The sequence below is a fragment of the Loxodonta africana genome, chromosome 4, assembly GCF_030014295.1.
Source record: "Loxodonta africana isolate mLoxAfr1 chromosome 4, mLoxAfr1.hap2, whole genome shotgun sequence".
In the NCBI taxonomy this organism is placed as follows: Eukaryota; Metazoa; Chordata; class Mammalia; order Proboscidea; family Elephantidae; genus Loxodonta; species Loxodonta africana.
Window position 1 is genome coordinate 80933352 of NC_087345.1, and position 15546 is coordinate 80948897.

Sequence of the window (15546 nt, forward strand, 5' to 3'; positions counted from 1 at the left end):
TTGAGTGGCAGCTAGGGTCCTGGTGCCCGGCTGGGAATCGCGAGTTCCGGGTTCAGCCGCCCACCGAAGCCCGCTAAGCAGGGTTGGACCGAAGCTGACGACTGGGCGGGCGGGAGGTCCTGGTGCAGAGCTCGCTCTGGGGACGGGGGGCCTCGACAACAGCCACCGGTGGGAGCGGGGACTGCGACCCCAATCAGGTACCGGCTCTGAGAGGGCGGGAGGGGATGGGGGCACGGATTCCTCCCTGCGAAGGAAGAGAAGCCATGGGGGTTACACACTGGAGGGGGCAGCTTCTGTCCCGAGGTTGAAATAGGAGCCGTCACTTGCTCTGCCCTGTATTTCCCGCTCTTGTCCAGCCTAGCTCCCAAACCCTAGTGCCCCCCTCCTGCAATTCTCCTGCAGCCTCCGAGACCCAGAACCTGGCATTATTGCATAAGTTCACTGTCTCAGCCAACGCTTTTACCTTCTGATCTGCATTATTATTTTTTGTGTGCATCATTTTTGATTCTCACAAAAAAAAAAAGTACAAAAGTGCATACGGTTTATCCTTATTTGTTACGTAAAAAGTATAAGGCACAGAAAGGCGAAACGATTTGCCTAAGGCCACACAGAAAATTCCGTTCCTTTTAGAAAAACTTATTGAGCATAAATATGTGCCTAAGAGAGTGAGAGATATTGGAGGAAAAGTAAAATGTTAACAGCCCTTCACCTCACAATGTTTGCGGTCCATATGGGGAGACCAGGTTTTCTTTCATAATTAGAGTTTACTGGCTGCCTTGCTCTTTTAATTTCAGCTGATTACTTCCTTGAGAACTGAAACCTCTTCATATTTTCTTTCTTAAAAGTAATGCAGGTACATAGTTTAAAAAGCCAAGCACTTGGTGAACATAACTGATGTCACCGAATTGTACACAAAAAGTTGTTAAAATGGCAATTTTTTTGTTATGTATATTTTACCACAGTCAAATTAATAAAAAAAAAAAAGTCAAGCACTGCTAAAAGGGTTAAAATGAAAAATAGGAGCCCCTGCTCAGTCCCTCCCCTTCCCTGTACCTATTTACAAGGTAGAATGGCAGCTGATTCATGCTGGTGGAGGAGAATCTCTCCCATCTCAAACATTTTTCCTTGCCTTGTAATAAAATCATATGACTTTTTAGATCACAGATGGGCTTGCTTTATTCTATTTTGTTAGGCTTAGGCTGCAACAAGAATAAGTTGTAGTTCACCAAAAAGACATCAGATGCAGTGGACAGGAAAAGGTGGGAAGAAAGATGTACGACCCAGCCTGCTTGGTGACAGAAAAAGCCAGTTTTTAGTGAAATTTCTGGGTTATTCACAAAGTTGATAATTCACGTTGAGAATCGGAGATTAACAGAGGTCGTAGAAGGTTTTTAGATTGAAAACATTATGCTGAGTGAAGTAAATCAGTCAGAAAAGGACAAATACTTATCCCACTTATTTGAAATAGCTAGAATAGGCTAATGTACAGAGACAAAGCATCTGTCAGTTTGTTGTTGTACTGTAGGGGCTTGTGTGTTGTTGTAATGCTGGAAGCTATGCCACTGGTATTCAAATACCATCAGGGTTGCCCATAGCATACAGGTTTCAGCTGAGCTTCCAGGCTTAAGACAGACTAGGAAGAAGGACTGGTTGTCTACTTCTGAAAAGAGTTAGCGAGTGAAAACCTTATAAATAGCAGCAGAACATTGTCTGATACAGTGCTGAAAGATGAGCCCCCAGGGTTGGAAAACAATCAAAAGACGACTGGAAAAGAGCCGCCTCCTCAAACTAGAGTCATCCTTAATGACATGAATGGAGTCAAGCTTTCTGGACCTTCATTTGCTGACTCAAAATGAGAAGAAACAGCTGCAAACATTCGTTAATAATCAGAACGTGGAATGTACAAAGTATGAATCTGGGAAAGTTGGAAATTGTCAAAAATGGAATGGAATGTATAAACATTGATATCCTAGGCATTAGTGAGCTGAAATGGACTGGCATGCCCGTTTTGAGTTGGACAATCATATAGTCTACTATGCTGTGAATGGCGACTTTAAGAGGAATGGTGTTGCATTCATAGTCAAAAAGAACATTTCAAGACCTATGCTGAAGTACAGCACTATCAATGATAATATCCATATACCTACAAGGAAGATCAGTTAACACGACTAATATTCAAATTTATGCACCAGCCACCAAGGCCAAAGATGAAGAAATTGAAGATTTTTACCATCTTCTGCAGTCTGAAATTGATCGAACATGCAATCAGGATGCGTTGATAATTACTGGTGATTGAAAAGCAAAAGTTGGAAACAAAGAAGAAGGATTGGTAGTTGGAAAATAGGGCCTTGGTGGTAGAAACAACACACTGGAGATTGCATGATAGAATTTTGCAAGACCAATGACTTCTTCATTGCAAATACCTTCTTTCACCAACATAAACGGCGACTATACATGTGGACCTTGCTGGGTGGAATACACAGGGATCAAATTGAGTACATCTGTGGAATGAGACGATGGAAAAGCTCAATATCCTCAGTTAGAACAAGGCCAGGGTTGACTGCGTAACAGACCATCAATTGCTCCTATGCAAGTTCAAGTTGAAGCTGAAGAAAATTAGAACAAGTCCATAAGAGCCAAAGTATGACCTTGAGTATATCCCACCTAAATTTAGTGACCTTTCTAAGGATAGATTTGACATGTTGAACACTAATGATCAAAGACCAGACAATTTGTGGAATGACATCAAGGACATCATACATGAAGAAACCAAGAGGTCATTAAAAAGACAGGAAAGAAAGAAAAGACCAAAAAGGATGTCAGAAGAGATGCTGAAATTGGCTCCTGAGTGTCCAGTAGCTAAAACAAACAGAAGAAGTGATGAGGAGCTGAACAGGAGATTTCAAAGGGCATCTCGAGAAGACAAAGTATTATAATGACATGCGCAAAGACCCGAAGTTAGAAAACTAAAAGGGAAGAACATGCTCGGCGTTTCTCAAGTTGAAATAACTGAAGAAACAATTCAAGCCTTGAGTTGCAATATTGAAAGAGTCTATGGGGAAAATATTAAATAATGCAGGAAGCATCAAAAGAAGTTGGAAAGAATACACAGAGTCACTATACCAAAAAGAATTGGTTGACATTCAGCCATTTCAGGAGGTAGCATATGATCAGGAATTGATGGTACTGAAGGAAGAGGTCCCAGCTGTACTGAAGGTATTAGCGAAAAACAAATCTTCAGGAATTGACAAAATACCAATTGAGATGTTTCAACAAATGGATGCAGGGCTGGAAGTGCTCACTCATCTATGCCAAGAAATTTGGAAGACAGCTCCCTGGCCAACTAACTGGAAGAGATCCCTGTTTATGCCTATTCCAAAGAAAAGTGATCCAATGGAATGAGGAAATTATCAAACGATATCATTAATATCACACACAAGTAAAGATTTGCTGAAGATCATTCAAAAGTGGCTGCAGCAGTATATCGACAGGGAACTGCCAGAAAGTCAAGTTGGATTCAGAAGAGGGCGTGGAATGAGGGATATCATTGCTGATATCAGATGGATCATGGCTGAAAGCAGAGAAGACCAAAAATATGTTTACCTGCATTTTATTGACTCTGCAGAGGCATTTGACTATGTGGATCATAACAAATTATGGATAACACTGTGAAGAATGGGAATTCCAGAACACTTAATTATGTACATGTGGAACCTGTACATAGATCAAGAGGCAGTCGTTTGGACAGAACAAGGGGATACTTGTGGTTTAAAGTCAGGAAAGGTGTACGTCAGGGTTGTATCATTTTACCATACTTATTCAATCTGTATGCTGAGCAAATAATATGAGAAACTGGACTGTGTAATGAAGAACATGGCATTAGGATTGGAAGAAGACTCATTAATAACCTGCATTATGCAGATAACACAACCTTGCTTGCTGAAACTGAAAAGGACTTGAAGCATTTACTGATGAAGATCAAAGACTACACCCTTCAGTATGGATTACACCTCAACATAAAGAAAACAAAAATCCTCACAACTGGACCAGTAAGCAACATCATGATAAATGGGGAAAAGATTGATGTCAAGGATTTCATTTTACTTGAATCCACAATCAACACTCATGGAAGCAGCAGTCAAGAAATCAAATGACACATTACACTGGGCAAATCAGCTGTAAAAGACCTCTTTAAAGTGTTAAAACGCAAATATGTCACTTTGAGGACTCAGGCGCGCGGGTGATCCAAGCCATGATGTTTTCATTTGCCTCATATGCATGTGAAAGCTGGACAATAAATAAGAAAGATAAAGGAGAATTGATACCTTTGATTTATGGTGTTGGTGAAGAATATTGAATATACCACGGAGTGCCAAAAGAAGGAACAAATCTGTTGTGGAAGAAGTACAGCCAGAATGCTCCTTAGACGCAAGGATGGCGAGACTTCATCTCACATACTTTGGACGTGTTATCGGGAGGGATCAGTCCCTGGAGAAGGACTTCATGCTTGGTAAAGTAGAAGGTCAGGGAAAAAGAGGAAGACCCTCAATGAGATGGTTTGACAGAGTGGCTGCAACAGTGGGCTCAAGCATAACAATGATTGTGAATATGGTGCAGGACTGGGTAGTGTTTTGTTCTGTTGTACATAGGGTCACTGTGAGTCAGAACTGACTCGACGGCACCTAACAACAACAACAGCATAGAGACCAAAGGTTATTAGTGGTTACCAGGTGTAAGAAAACCAAACCCACTGCCATTGAGTCGAATCCCACTCATAGTGACCCTGTAAAACAGAGTAGACTGCCCCGTAGGGTCTCCAAGGTTGTAAATCTTCACAGAAGCCAATTACCACATCTTTCTTTTTATGGCGTGGCTGGTAGGTTGGAATCACTGACTTCTTGGTTAGCAGCCAAGCACTTTAACCACTATGCTACCAGGGCTCCTCCCAGGGCAGGAGGGAGAGGGAAAGGGGGAATCATTGTTTAGGCAGCATTGAGTATCTGTTAATGGTGATGGAAATTTTGGTAACAGGTATGGATGATGGTCACTGAATCGTACATGTAAAAAATGTCGAGTTGGCAAATGTGTTACATATATATTTTCCCACAATTAAAAAAAGTATTTTTAGAAATTGCAAGTGGTTTGAGTGAGACTGATGCTGTGGTCAGGGCAGGGAGGAGGGCCATGAAGATGCGTTAAAATAGAGTCAGGCACAGCCTTAGGGACTGAGTGACCTCTTGTATGGTAGACAGACATCTTCTAGAATGAAACTCTCCCTTTCTACACAGAGGGCAGTTTATAGGGCAGACTTTCCTTATCTCCAAGGAAATTTTAGTGCCTAAAAAAGCTTTGGGGGGGGGCCAAGATGGCTGACTAGGTAGACGCTACCTCGGATCCCTCTTGCAACAAACACTTGGAAAAACAAGTGAATCGATCACATACATGACAATCTACGAACCCTGACCAACAAACACAGATTTAAAGAGTTGACCTGAGTGACAGAGACCGTGAACGAACAACTACGGGGAAGCAGTGACTGTTTTCGGAGCCTGGAGTCAGCGTCCCAGTCAGGTAACCTTGGCGCCGGGCTTTGGACTGGGCGCAGGGGAGCTGAGCACAACATCCTGTGACGGCACAAACACGGGGCGCAACCCTACCCCCCTGAACTGACCTCGGGAGGGGGCCCAGCCAGTCAGCGCGGGCGGCGGGGCGACGCGGCTGGCGGGAGGAGAAGTCGCCGGGAGGCAGCGACTGTTTTTGGAGCCGGGAGTGCAGCGTCCCAGCCGGGGAACCTTGGCGTGGGGCTTTGGACCGGCAGCAGAGGAACTGATTGCGGCTTCTGAGACAGCTCAAGCACGGGACAGGGGCCTGACCCTCGGGGGCAATCTCTACCCAACCAGCGCACACAGGCAACGCGCCCCTCCGGAATCTCAGATAAAACAATCATCCCAAGCAAGATAAGTAACTATGTCTATATTCCGGGGTGCTACTCTCTCCTGTTTTTCTGAACCCGCCCCCCACTTCCTAGGCGGCTTCATTAACATTGGAATTTCCTGAGCCAGAGGGAGAACTGCTCCGCGCTTTTCCTTTTCTTTTTTTTTTGGTCTTTTCCTAACCCATTCTTCTGGCCTGAGAGAAGCAACCACAAAAAACCCAGGGACCAAAAATCCTTCCCTAATTGGACTAAAAACACAGAACCAGCTCCAGCCAAGCATAAGTGATCCACAGTCTCGGGCTTTCATCCCTAAAGGGAACAAGGTGGCTATTATAATGCAAAGGCATTTCTGGTAGGGATCTGACTGCATTTTTTTTAAGTGGATTTACTGGAAAGACAAGTTTCCCAGGTCTGATATCTGTGCGTATTCAACAGAGCCCTCACTGACCCACAACAGGGAACTGAGGGCTGAAGCTCCCCCCAGACCACCTAGCCTCCTGCCTTAGGGGTCTAAGGAGGGTGACACCTACCAATCTGTAGAGGTACTTGCCCTGGGGGCCTAAGGTACAGCTGCAGAGCCCACCCACCAAGGTGCTTTAGGAATAGAGACACACCTACCTCACTGACACTTGGGGGAAGCCTGTCAGCATCCTGCCCCCCCTGGAGTGTGAACCCCAGCTGCTACTAGAATCTGGTGCACACAACTATCACCACTACTTCTCAAGGTGGATAGGCGACAGGGTGCATCACACACTTGATGACCCAAAATCAGATTCTACTCAAGAATAGTGAATGGACTCAGGCATATATATCTGGTAACAGCCCAAACCAGCTGGTAATAGGTCATAAGTAAGTCAAGGGCTACAACAATTAAGACAGCACAATCTAGTAGCCCATCCATGTATACTGAAAGAAAACAAAACAAGATAAGACTCAGTGAGCAAATATAGAATAAATTACTACAATATCTTAGTGATGGCTCGGAGTCAGTGTCGATATCAAACCACATAAAGAAACAGACCATGACTGCTTCTACAACCCCCCAAACAAAAGAATCAAAATCTTTCCCAAATGAAGATACAATCCTGGAATTATCAGATACAGAATATAAAAAACTAATTTACAGAATGCTTCAAGACATCAGGGATGACCTCAGAAATGAAATAAGGCAATCTGCAGAAAAAGCCAAGGAACACACTGATAAAACAGTTGAAGAACTCAAAAAGATTATTCAAGAACATAGTGGAAAAATTAATAAGTTGCAAGAATCCATAGAGAGACAGCATTCAGAAATCCAAAAGGTTAACAATAAAATTACAGAATTAGACAATGCAATAGGAAGTCAGAGGAGCAGACTCGAGCAATTAGAATGCAGAGTGGGAAATCTGGAGGACCAGGGAATTAACACCAACATAGCTGAAAAAAAATCAGATAAAAGAATTAAAAAAAATGAAGAAACCCTAAGAATCATGTGGGACTCTATCAAGAAGGATAACTTGCATGTGACTGGAGTCCCAGAACAGGGAGGGAGGACAGAAAACACAGAATAGTTGAAGATCTGCTGACAGAAAACTTCCCTGACATCATGAAAGACAAAAGGATATCTATCCAAGATGCCCATCGAACCCCATTTAAGATTGATCCAAAAAGAAAAACACCAAGACATATTATCATCAAACTTGCCAAAACCAAAGATAAAGAGAAAATTTTAAAAGCAGCCAGGGATAAAAGAAAGGTTTCCTACAAGGGAGAATCAATAAGAATAAGTTCAGACTACTCAGCAGAAACCATGCAGGCAAAAAGGCAATGGGATGACATATACAGAGCATTGAAGGAGAAAAACTGCCAGCCAAGGATCATATATCCAGCAAAACTCTCTCTGAAATATGAAGGCGAAATTAAGATATTTACAGATAAACACAAGTTTAGAGGATTTGCAAAAACCAAACCAAAGCTACAAGAAATACTAAAGGAAATTGTTTGGTCAGAAAACCAATAATATCAGATACCAGCACAACACAAGATCACAGAACAGAACATCCTGATATCAACTCAAATAGGGAAATCACAAAAACAAATTAAGATTAATTAAAAAAAAAATGCTCAAAACAGGGAATCGTTGAAGTCAACATGTAAAAGATCACAATAATCAAAAAGAGGGACTAAATACAGGTGGCATAGAACTGTCATATGGAGAGGGATGCAAGGCGATATAGGACAATACAAGTTAGGTTTTTACTTAGAAAAATAGGGGTAAATAATAAGGTAACCACAAAGAGGTATAACAACTCCATAACTCAAAATAAAAACCAAGAAAAACATAAAGTCAAATACTATGAAAATGAGGAACACACAATTTACAAAGAAAAACATCTCAGCACAAAAAAGTAAGTGGAAAAATGAAATTGTCAACCACACACATAAAAAGCATCAAAATGACAACACTAAACACATAAAAAAAAAAAAAAACACATACTTATCTATAATTACGCTGAATGTAAATGGACTAAATGCACCAATAAAGAGACAGAGAGTCTCAGACTGGATAAAGAAACACGATCCGTCTATACGCTGCCTACAAGAGACACACCTTAGACTTAGAGACACAAACAAACTAAAACTCAAAGGATGGAAAAAAATATATCAAGCAAACAATAAGCAAAAAAGAAGAGGAGTAGCAATATTAATTTCTGACAAAATAGACTTTAAACTTAAATCCACCACAAAGGATAAAGAAGGACGCTACATAATGATAAAAGGGACAATTGCCCAGGAAGATATAACCATATTAAGTATTTATGCACCCAATGACAGGGCTGTAAGATACATAAATCAAATTTTAACAGAACTGAAAAGTGAGATAGACACCTCCACAATTATAGTAGGAGACTTCAACACACCACTTTCGGAGAAGGACAGGACATCCAGTAAGAAGCTCAATAGAGACACGGAAGACCTAATTACAACAATCAACCAACTTGACCTCATTGACTTATACAGAACTCTCCACCCAACTGCTGCAAAGTATACTTTTTTTCTAGCGCACATGGAACATTCTCTAGAATAGACCACATATTAGGTCATAAAACAAACCTTTGCAGAATCTAAAACATCGAAATATTACAAAGCATCTTCTCAGACCACAAGGCCATAAAAGTGGAAATCAATAACAGAAAAATTAGGGAAAAGAAATCAAATACTTGGAAACTGAACAATACCCTCCTGAAAAAAGACTGGGTTATAGAAGACATTAAGGAGGCATTAAGGAAATTCATAGAATGCAACAAGAATGAAAATACTTCCTATCAAAACCTCTGGGACACAGCAAAAGCAGTGCTCAGAGGCCAATTTATATCGATAAATGCACACATACAAAAAGAAGAAAGAGCCAAAATCAGAGAACTGTCCCTACAACTTGAACAAATAGAAAGTGAGCAACAAAAGAATCCATCAGGCACCAGAAGAAAACAAATAATAAAAATTTGAGCTGAACTAAATGAATTAGAGAACAGAAAAACAATTGAAAGAATTAACAAAGCCAAAAGCTGGTTCTTTGAAAAAATTAATAAAATTGATAAACCATTGGCCAGACTGACTAAAGAAATACAGGAAAGGAAACAAATAACCTGAATAAGAAACGAGATGGGCCACATCACAACAGACCCAACTGAAATTAAAAGAATCATATCAGATTATTATGAAAAATTGTACTCTAGCAAATTTGCAAACGTAGAAGAAATGGATGAATTCCTGGAAAAACACTACCTACCTAAACTAACACAATCAGAAGTAGAACAACTAAATAGACCCATAACAAAAAAAGAGATTGAAACGGTAATCAAAAAACTCCCAACAAAAAAAAAAAACCCTGGCCTGGATGGCTTTACTGCAGAGTTCTACCAAACTTTCAGAGAAGAGTTAACACCACTACTACTAAAGGTATTTCAAAGCATCAAAAATGACGGAATACTACCTAACTCATTCTATGAAGCCACCATTTCCCTGATACCAAAACCAGGTAACGACATCACAAAAAAAGAAAATTACAGACCTATATCCCTCATGAACATAGATGCAAAAATCCTGAACAAAATTCTAGCCAATAGAATTCAACAACATATCAAAAAATTAATCCACCATGACCAAGTGGGATTTATACCAGGTATGCAAGGCTGGTTTAATATTAGAAAAACCATTAATGTAATCCACCATATAAATAAAACAAAAGACAAAAACCACATGATCTTATCAATTGATGCAGAAAAGGCATTTGACAAAGTCCAACACCCATTTATGATAAAAACTCTCACCAAAATAGGAATTGAAGGAAGATTCCTCAACATAATAAAGGGCATCTATACAAAGCGAACAGCCAACATCACTCTAAATGGAGAGAGCCTGAAAGCATTTCCCTTGAGAACGGGAACCAGACAAGGATGCCTTTATCACCGCTCTTATTCAACGTTGTGCTAGAGGTCCTAGCCAGAGCAATTAGGCTAGACAAAGAAATAAAGGGCATCCAGATTGGCAAGGGGGAAATAAAATTATCTCTATTTGCAGATGACATGATCTTATACACAGAAAACCCTAAGGAATCCTCCAGAAAACTACTGAAACTAATAGAAGAGTTTGGCAGAGTCTCAGGTTATAAGATAAGCATACAAAAATCACTTGGATTCCTCTACATCAACAAAAAGAACATCGAAGAGGAAATAACCAAATCAATACCATTCACAGTAGCCCCCAAGAAGATAAAATACTTAGGAATAAATCTTACCAAAGATGTAAAAGACCTATACAAAGAAAACTACAAAGTACTACTACAAGAAACTAAAAAGGACCTACTTAAGTGGAAAAACATACCTTGCTCATGGATAGGAAGACTTAACATAGTAAAAATGTCTATTCTACCAAAAGCCTTTTATACATACGATGCACTTCCGATCCAGATTCCAATGTCATTTTTTAATGTGATGGAGAAACAAATCACCAACTTCATATGGAAGGGAAAGAAGCCTCGGATAAGTAAAGCATTACTGAAAAAGAAGAAGAAAGTGGGAGGCCTCACTCTACCTGATTTCAGAACCTATCATACAGCCACAGTAGTCAAAACAGCCTGGTACTGGTACAACAACAGACACGTAGACCAATGGAACAGAATTGAGAACCCAGATATAAATCCATCCACATATGAGCAGCTGATATTTGACAGAGGCCCAGTGCCAGTTAATTGGGGAAAAGATAGTCTTTTTAACAAATGGTGCTGGCATAACTGGATATCCATTTGCAAAAAAATGAAACAGGACCCATACCTCACACCATGCACAAAAACCAACTCCAAGTGGATCAAAGACCTAAACATAGAGACTAAAAGGATAAAGATCATGGAAGAAAAAATAGGGACAACCCTAGGAGCCCTAATACAGGGCATAAACAGAATATAAAACATTACCAAAAATGATGAAGAGAAACCAGATAACTGGGAGCTCCTAAAAATCAAACACCTATGCTCATCTAAAGACTTCACCAAAAGAGTAAAAAGACCACCTACAGACTGGGAAAGAATTTTCAGCTATGACATCTCAGACCAGCGCCTGATCTCTAAAATCTATATGATTCTGTCAAAACTCAACCACAAAAAGACAAACAACCCAATCAAGAAGTGGGCAAAGGATATGAACACACATTTCACTAAAGAAGATATTCAGGCAGCCAACAGATACATGAGAAAATGCTCCCGATCATTAGCCATTAGAGAAATGCAAATTAAAACTACGCTGAGATTCCATCTCACACCAACTAGACTGGCAGTAATCCAAAAAACACAAAATAATAAATGTTGGAGAGGCTGCAGAGAGATTGGAACTCTCATACACTGCTGGTGGGAATGTAAAATGGTACAACCACTTTGGAAATCCATCTGGCGTTATCTTAAACAGTTAGAAATAGAACTACATACAACCCAGAAATCCCACTCCTCGGAATATACCCTAGAGATACAAGAGCCTTCACACAAACAGATATATGCACACCCATGTTTATTGCGGCTCTGTTTACAATAGCAAAAAGCTGGAAGCAACCAAGGTGTCCGTCAACGGATGAATGGGTAAATAAATTGTGGTATATTCACACAGTGGAATACTACGCATCGATAAAGAACAGTGACGAATCTCTGAAACATTTCATAACATGGAGGAATCTGGAAGGCATTATGCTGAGCGAAATGAGTCAGAGGCAAAAGGACAAATATTGTATAAGACCACTATTATAAGATCCTGAGAAATAGAAAAAACTGAGAAGAACACATACTTTTGTGGTTACGAAGGGGGGAGGGAGGGAGGGAGAGGGTTTTTTATTGATCAATCAGTAGATAAGAACTGCTTTGGGTGAAGGGAAAGACAACACTCAATACAAGGAAGGTAAGCCCAATTGGACTGGACTAAAAGCAAAGAGGTTTCCGGGATAAAATGAATGCTTCAAAGCTCAGCGGAGCAGGGGCTGGAGTCTGGGGAACATGGTTTGAGGGTACTTCTAAGTCGACTGGCAAAATAATTCTATTATGAAAACATTCTGCATCCCACTTTGAAATGTGGCATCTGGGGTCCTAAATGCTAACAAGCGGCCACCTAAGATACATCAATTGGTCTCAACCCACCTGGAGCAAAGGCAAATGAAGAACACCAAGGTCACACAACAACTAAGAACCCAAGAGACAGAAAGGGCCACATGAACCAGAGACCTACATCATCCTGAGACCAGAAGAACTAGTTGGTGCCTGGCCACAATCGATGACTGCCCTGTCAGGGAGCACAACAGAGAACTCCTGAGGGAGCAGGAGATCAGTGGGATGCAGACCCCAAATTCTCATAAAAAGACCATACTTAATGGTCTGACTGCGACTAGAGGAATCCCAGCGGCAATGGCCCCCAGACCTTCTGTTGGCACAGGACAGGAACCATTCCCGAAGACAACTCATCAGACATGAAAGGGACTGGTCAGCGGGGGGAGAGAGATGCTGATGAAGAGTGAGCTAATTAAATCAGGTGGACACTGGAGAGTGTGTTGGCAACTCTTGACTGGAGGGGGGATGGGAAGATAGAGAGAGAGGGAAGACGGCAAAATTGGCACGAAATGAGAGACTGAAAGGGCTGACTCAATAGGGGGAGAGCAAGTGGGAGAAGGGAGTAAGATGTATGTAAACTTACATGTGACAGACTGATTGGAATTGTAAATGTTCACTTGAAGCTTAATAAAAGTTAATTAAAAAAAAAAGTGGGCAAAGGATATGAACACGCACTTCACTAAAGAAGATATTCAGGCAGCTAACAGATACATGAGAAATTGCTCTCGATCATTAGCCATTAGAGAAATGCAAATTAAAACTACGATGAGATTCCATCTCACTCATTAATCCAAAAAACACAAAATAATAAATGTTGGAGAGGCTGCGGAGCGATTGGAACTCTCATACATTGCTGGTGGGAATGTAAAATGGTACAACCACTTTGGAAATCTATCTGGCGTTACCTTAAACAGTTAGAAATAGAACTACCATACAACCCAGAAATCCCACTCCTCAGAATATACCCTAGAGAAATAAGAGCCTTCACACAAACAGATATATGCACACCCATGTTTATCGCAGCTCTGTTTACAATAGCAAAAGGCTGGAAGCAACCAAGGTGTCCATCAATGGATGAACGGTTAAATAATTTGTGGTATATAGAATACTACGCATCGATAAAGAACAGTGACAAATCTGTGCAACATTTCATAACATGGAGGAACCTGGAAGGCATTATGCTGAGAGAAATTAGTCAGAGGCAAAAGGACAAATATTGTATAAGACCACTATTATAAGATCTTGAGAAATAGTGTAAACTGAGAAGAACACATACTTCTGTGGTTACGAGGCGGGGAGGGAGGTAGGGTGGGAGAGGTTTTCTTACTGATTAATTAGTAGCTAAGAACTGCTTTAGGTGAAGGGAAGGACAATACTCAATACATGGAAGGTCAGCTCAACTGGACTGGACCAAAAGCAAAGAAGTTTCTGGGATAAACAGAATGCTTCAAAGGTCAGCGGAGCAAGGGCGGGGGTTTGGGGACCATGGTTTAAGGGGACTTCTAAGTCAATTGGCAAAATAATTCTATTATGAAAACATTCTGCATCCCACTTTGAAATGTGGCATCTGGGGTCTTAAATGCTAACAAGCGGCCATCTAAGATGCATCAATTGGTCTCAACCCACCCGGATCAAAGGAGAATGAAGAACACCAAGGTCACACGATAACTAAGAGCCGAAGAGACAGAAAGGGCCACATGAACCAGAGACCTACATCATCCTGAGACCAGAAGAACTAGATGGTGCCTGGCCACAATCGATGACTGCCCTGACAGGGAGCACAACAGAGAAGCCCTGAGGGGGCAGGAGATCAGTGGGATGCAGACCCCAAATTCTCACAAAAAGACCATACTTAATGGTCTGACTGAGACTAGAGGAATCCCGGCGGTCATGGTCCCCAAACCTTCTGTTGGCCCAGGACAGGAACCATTCCGGAAGACAACTCATCAGACATGGAAGGGACTGGACAGTGGGTAGGAGAGAGATGCTGATGAAGAGTGAGCTATTTGTATCAGGTGGACACTTGAGACTATGTTGGCATCTCCTGTCTGGACGGGGGATGGGAAGATAGAGGGAGTTGGAAGCTGGCAAAATTGTCACGAAAGGAGAGACTGGAAGGGCTGACTCATTAGGGGGAGAGCAAGTGGGAGTACGGAGTAAGGTGTATAAACTTATATGTGACAGTTTGACTTGATTTGTAAACGTTCACTTGAAGCTCAATAAAAGTTAAAAAAAAAAAAAAAAAAAGCTTTGGGGCCAAGAGGGATCATGCTGTAATAAATACTTAAGACCAACGCTGAACTTTAAATACTGCAGCACAAAAGAAAAAAAAATACACGCAAAAATGTAAAATAAATAGGGTGGTGATAAATGAAATAAGAAAGGTGGATATGTCATTAACAGGTGTTGAAACTGGGTGATGGATATATGGGTAATCATTGTACTATTCACTCTACTTTGGTGTGTGTTTGCAAATTACAGTTAAAACAAACTAACAAAAAAAAAACCTCACATATTGGAGCTATTAAATGGTGCTCTCTGGAAGAATACATACCAAAATTATAACAGTGATTGCTTCTGGAGAGAAGGGAGGAACCAAGATTGGGGGTGGGGTCAACATGGACCTCAATTTTTTTTCTTCTTTTTTTTTTTTTGACAAGGAGAGTATATTCATGTATTACTTGTAAAAGTAACATTTTTAATTGTTTTTTATTGTGATTAAAATATACATAACAAAACACACACCAGCTTAACAATTTCTACATGTATAATTCAGTGACATTGATTACAGTCTGGCTGCTATCCTTTTCCAAATCACCCCACCACCATTAACATAAACTCAATGCCCTCTAAGCAAAAACACCCTCTTCCCTCACCCCCATCCCTCGTAACCACTAATCTTAGGTTTCTATATGTTTGCTTATTTTGTGTAAGTGAGATCATACAGCATTTGTCTTTTGCGAATGACTTATTTCCCTCAGCATGATGT

General features: G+C 40.8%; 1 protein-coding gene across 2 annotated transcripts in view; it reads left to right on the forward strand.

Annotated features, from left to right (window-relative positions):
• The window catches only part of STAT2 (signal transducer and activator of transcription 2), a 27460-nt gene continuing 11914 nt past the window's right edge, over nt 1–15546 (forward strand). The window contains exon 1 of one of the 2 annotated variants that reach the window (XM_064284065.1): nt 1–197. The gene's annotated coding sequence lies outside the window, so the exon portion shown is untranslated. The remainder of the gene's footprint in view (nt 198–15546) is intronic. The other variant, XM_010598028.3, reaches the window with a different exon arrangement.